Below are 6031 nucleotides of genomic sequence, written 5' to 3'. Positions count from 1 at the left end.
AATTTCAAAAATTCTCTTTTACCAATTACATTTAATAAAAATTTATTATATAGATTTTTATCAAGAAAAATAATAAAAAAAAAATATAGCTATTGTAACAATACTAAGTTAAATGCAATAATTCTTCCAACAACTTTTAATTGAAATCAGTCCATAAAACCATTCCAAGTATTGTTCCAAAATATTTTATAATTTAACATCTTGTTTATTATTCTAATGCTTAAATTAACTATTGCAATTACCTCTAAGATCTTCATCAAAAAAAAAGAAATTATTTATTTTTTATCTTTATATTGAAATATGCCAATAACTATATCAATTATTGGAATTTTTTTATTTTTTTTAACATGTGGCTATAGAATATGAATCAAATAATTTTGCATAGACACAAATTAAAAAATATTATTTGTAATATCAAAATCATTCTTAATTTGATGTCAATCAATAGCAATTCAAAGATGGCTTTGAAAAAAAATTGTTATAACTTGATCAAAATTTTAAAATATTTTTAAATTTTATTTTTAAATTTTTAATGTTATTATTTAAAAAATCAATTTTAATTTTTACTTTAGAGAAAATTTAAACTATCAAATATTGTAATAAACTAGATTATTACAAGTAGAAATGGCCCTGAATATGTTCCGAAAAGACTGATTTGTTTTTGCAAAAAGATTTGCGAGGTGACATGTTTTAATAGAAGATATAGTAGTAGATCTGTGGTCACAAAAATTAATTGAACAGTCAAGTACAATAGATCCTTTTATATCTTAAAAATCAAACAAACAAAGTCTCATTACACAGTCCACAAAAACTGTCTCCGAAGAACCTGCGGTGCGTCTGGGAAGCACTGGCGGAGCCGATACGCCCACAAACGCAAATCTAGATCGTGCCAAACGAGTTTCCAGGTTGCGGTGCGCTTCATGAGCCGTAAACATGGATCTGCTTGCGCTTCGATCTGCTCTCGTCAAGCTTACTGGCACCATCGCCAGTGCGGGAACAGAACACTTGTGCAGTTTCTTCTCTTCTCTTCTCTTCTCTTCTCTGTGAGCCTACCCGAGTCCCAGGAACGGGTTCCGTTTATTCCCAACACTAACTTGATGTGCGATGCTCCACGATTGGTGTGATTACTATCAAAAACAGGGATGACAACTCGGAGGTCAGCAGTCACTTCGTCACGGATTCAAGAAAATTTCCAATGGTTTTGCACTGAAAAAGTGATTGAAATATGATACAATCAACCAGGTTAGAACCACATGCCCAGACTTTTATCAAAACCTACTCAGAGTTGTTTAAATTGCATTGATAACAGGCACAAAAATCATTCTCAGACTCGTTGCATCTTGTTTAAATCTCATGATTTCAACGCACTGATACTCTCATGAGAGTCCTCACTAGCATAATTGAACGCCAATGCAATCCTGTAGTTGATCGGTTGAATAGCACTAGACGTCGGTAGATGGTCTAGGTTGTTGAAGAAAATTTGAATGCATTACTAAATGTGGACTAAGAACTGATACTATTGTGAGTACTGAAGCATCCACTTGAAAGTCCTCACAGGCCTCAGTTAAGAAGTTCTCAAAGCCTGATTTTCCACTGAATTTTACGTCGAAATGACATTCTGGTTGGATTAGACCCAGCGCTTGTTACTGTTTATAAAAGTAATGAGCAATTAATTCCTCAGGGATTGCATGTTCATACATTTAACTATTTCACACCCTACAGCTTCATGATGAGTTGTGTTGACAGTTAAGAATCATTCGAAGAACTTCCAATGGCTATTTGGAAAAACTGAAGTGAGGGGAAGTTTCAGAATCTCAGAGTAAACTGAAGTTTGGATGCGAGAATTTCATGCTCAACTGGATCATTTCAAAAAGAAAAGTCATAGCACTGTTCACGTATTAAGTGGGGTTGAAAGTCACCTGTGTTATGTATGAGCTATGCTGCCAATAACCGGTATCTAAGACGGATATAGGTCCGTGTCTTCACTGATTCAACTCCAATTTGATAACAGGTTCTTTGAACACTAGGTTCACATTACGTAGCCAAATAACTGAACCGCAATGCACGTTCTGTGATCAATCTTTGACCTTAACGAGCAGTGTTCAGACCTCGATTTCTCGCAAAATAAGACGTCGTGTTAGTTGTTCCCTCGCACATGCAATGGTAAATGCTAAGATCCTAAACGAATTCACCTGGCTAGGTTATTCGAATCTGAAACGAGTGTCCCAATGACAAGAATAATAGTGACACTGATCTACTGACCGAACCATATGAGTGGTGCACACATCCGCACGCTGTGATTGTGGCAATAAAATAAGCTACTCCGATTGAATTTCTTGAGTTGACACTGTCTTCGTTAGAGATAAGAAACATGCTCCCTGGGGTATGCTTTGTTAGTACCTGGATTGTCGACATTCACGAGATCTTCGAAAATAGCCTGTTGCCCACTCACTTCTTGCAGTTCTGCATCTGCCCATCACAAGAATTTCAAACCTTCTTTCCATATGGTGTGCTCAAGTGCCCCGAGTTTTGTACTATGATAAGTGTGTAAACACTTTATCTCTAGTACTATGCAAATGATGGATTGACTCCATTTTCGCACCCATCTTTACTGAATATCCAATAACACAATTTTACTCCGGCACTTTAACAACCTGAGGCAGATTGTGAAACCCAGAGATGTGAAGATGCAGTACTCCAAGATGAGGGTGAGCAACAAAGCGAACTCGCAGTCTTGGATGGTGCTGTAACCTTGATCGCGATGAACAATCCCAGAACGGAGTAAAAAAATAGAGGTGGCAGTCACTACATGGACAGAAATTCGAAATGGACGACCGGCTTCTACATGTTGATTGACTGGTTTGCGCAGAACTACACTCAAACCATTCCCGCCCCCTTCAGCTGTGGACTTTTCTTGAACCGCTCATCGTCAATACTTGATCACTTATGTAACGAAGATCTGCATGGTCCCCGCTGAAGCTTGTAACATCAAAGCTGCATTAAAACTTAGCTAGACTACATTCCGAGTATGATCGTTTTCACAAACAGGAAGTCGTTGTGTGGTACGTGGTACACTCTTAAGAAGAATGTCACACACGACGCAACTACAATACATACAAGTTCTTCATATCTAGAGAATTGTACTGGATGCAAGAGAACTACATTCCTCAGGGTCGCATCAACTTCAAATCAAGGCTTTTCACAAACAGGCACACGAAGCAAAACAGACTTCAGCAATCACGATTCAGTTGTGCGATCGCGTACTTCACTCCGCAACCAATATGAGTGCTCCATTATCAACGACAAAAGTGAAAAACAAAAAATAAATAAAAATAAAAATAAAAGAACTAACTGGTCCCGTCAACAAGTTGATACACATAACAGCGACCAGTGGCTTTGAACACTCTAAGGAGTTTATGACTTGACACAATGGAATCTCAATGCAAGGCATTCAGATACAACGAAGTCAATTCCGAATGTGCAACAACATTCGAAGGCCTCTTGTAGGAGGCTGAGAACTCGACCCATCAGACACATCAGATTCTAAGCAGCAGCTGCGCGCCAGGACACTTGGTACCCGGCGCCTAGAGGCAGTTTTGTTCGGATCCCAACTCCGACTTCGAATGACTGAAATGGATTGTCAACAGAGGGGGTGCGGTACCCTTGTAGCCGTCTAGGCCCAGGTTGCTTGCTCGGGTTGTCGCAACTCCACCCCAGACGTGCGAAGCAGCTATTAATAAGGCTCACTACCACGCTGTCTCAGAGGCCCGCATAAGTCTCACGCCCTCCACGTTCGCATCGCCACGCACTACTGGCACAGTAAAGTCCAGAAGGATAACATGCGCACGATATATTTAACACCATGGAACCCCCAGAGCTCACGAGTTCCCACACCCCTTGTGGCCGCTGATCCAGTTCCTAGCTCAGATCGACTAACCCAGCTCTGAAACCTTATCCAGGGGACCTGATCGATCGATCGGCGAGCAGTTTGAGCGACAATTCCTTGTCGATGGAGGACCTGCACAGTATCTGTTTTGGCGTGAAACGGGAAAGACGGCGACTGGGGCGACGCCAGCCTCTGACAGGAAAGTGCCAAATACGCAGTCAGACCTAGTCTGCCTCTGCAATCCAACCACGCGTCTATAATGGTGCACGCACCGCACTGAACAGCTTTTTCCTAAAGGAAGGTGAATCTCAATCAATGGCTGGCATTAAACCAACACGCCCTCCATACACCCATCATGTGCGGTGATGCTCGGGAAGTAAAAATAAATAAAACAAAACCACCCAAGTGTTGTGCCAACACATGGAGGATCATGTCCCCTGGCAAGTCCATCTCCCCCTTTCAGTCCACTTTGTCGTCGTAAAAAAGCTCCCCCTTCCCGTCCAGTGGACTCTAGCTGGGGCCGCGCAACTAATCGGGAATGTGGTTACCGGCATCCAGCCTGGTGGATCGAGTGCGCGGCGGTGGGCGAGGAGCAAAACCTGGTGTAGCATTTGTTTGTTTGTAAGGGCTGGGTTTCAGTTCTGGAAGCTCTGACACCCTCTGAGCTATGGTGATCTACATTCTCCTCCTCTCCCCGAGCACCGAGTGCGGCCATGATGCTCCAGTTGCTTGGTTCAGCTTCAGTCCAATTGCTCCAGTCTCTCTCCCCCCATCTCGAATCCCCATCTCATTCCCTTTCCTTGTTCTCATGCACACCTGCTTTGTCTTTCTTATTCTCCCGCATCCGATGTGTTCTTCTTCTTGATCTTCTTCTTTTCTTTTAGCTTCCCTTTTCCTCCCCAACTAACGGCGCTCACTCTGAGGCTTGACTGCCTTGGGATCCGTGCTTCCAACTTACTCACCATGTCTTTCCGTGCTGTTCTTCGTATGAATGGCAACGGCTCTCTCTGGACTCTTGGCACAGTCCACACTATTTTCCTTGTTTACTGCAGAGAGAGAGAGTGAGTATGTGTTCCTGCTACTCGTGGCTACTGCAACCAGGGCCATGAATCCACTTCGTGTGTGTGTGTGTGAATGTGTGAGTGTGTGTGTGTTCTATTATGAGGGTGTTTGGGTTCCCATTTCGTCGTCCTTGGCTGATTGTGTGCCCGATTGCTCTCTTTACTAGCCTCTGGCTACCATGATTATTATGCTGCATTTAACCATAGCAATATTCAGTTTTTTCATTCATTTAGATATATATATATATATATATTTTCTTTTTTCTTTTTTCTTTTTTCTTTTTCTTTTTGTTAAAACATTAATCAAGAATGTGAAGACAATTGTATTTCATTTTTGTTTAAGTTTTTTTTTTTTTTTTTTTTTTTTTTGACATTTTATAAAGATAAATATACACAATGATACTTCAAAAAGACATAGAATTCAAAATTCTTAAATTCATTTGTAATGGTAAGGATTGTTGATTGTGGCAAGTGAATAAAGAGTAAAGAGTAAATGATTAGGTATACATATATATATATATATATATATACATATATAGATGTTAGCGTTCAAGCCTTTTATTATAATTAAAATATGTTAAGAAAACTGAAATAAGAAAATGAACATATTCAATAAACTTACTTGTCTGAGCATGCCTATTCTGTTCAAAACTTTATTTGTATTCTAACAACAAATCGTTTCAATAATATATATATATATATATATATATATATATAAAGTAAAATAAAATATAAGTAAATCTTCTCACAAATAGAGTTTTCTAGTATTGCCTAAAAGTCAGTAAAAGAATGAATGAATGAGAAATTAGCACAATTTCATCTTGTAAATCTTGTCCCAAGAGAGGTGAGAATTAGGCCTTTATCCCCTTGCACAACAAACAACCATATTTTCATAACACTATATAAATACATATAAATTCTTTGCTAAATAAAAGTACATTAAAATTTTATCTATAATTAAAATAATTAACATGTCAATTATTATTGCATCAATATATAAGTATGTTAGTGAGTGAGTTAATTTTTATTGTTAAATAGAATAGATAATTATCAATTTTATAGTATTTTTTTTGCAAGTATAATG

At 38.9% G+C, this 6031-nt stretch overlaps 1 long non-coding RNA gene across 3 annotated transcripts; it reads right to left on the bottom strand.

Moving 5' to 3' along the window:
• Positions 1-703: 703 nt before the first annotated feature.
• On the bottom strand, positions 704-4189 carry LOC112295831 (uncharacterized). 3 transcript variants are annotated; one of them, XR_002973743.3, is made up of 3 exons: positions 3662-3996; positions 1920-2959; positions 704-1127 (listed from the first exon to the last, which is right to left on the bottom strand). It is a non-coding gene; the product is annotated as an uncharacterized LOC112295831 (long non-coding RNA). The 3 variants fall into 3 exon arrangements; XR_002973744.3 differs by having other exon boundaries at positions 1920-2469; positions 2655-3989; XR_002973742.3 differs by having other exon boundaries at positions 1920-4189.
• Positions 4190-6031: the final 1842 nt, after the last annotated feature.

This window comes from Physcomitrium patens, chromosome 19 (assembly GCF_059467195.1).
Source record: "Physcomitrium patens ecotype Gransden chromosome 19, ASM5946719v1, whole genome shotgun sequence".
NCBI lineage: Eukaryota > Viridiplantae > Streptophyta > Bryopsida > Funariales > Funariaceae > Physcomitrium > Physcomitrium patens.
This window is presented reverse-complemented; position numbering and strand designations above follow the sequence as displayed.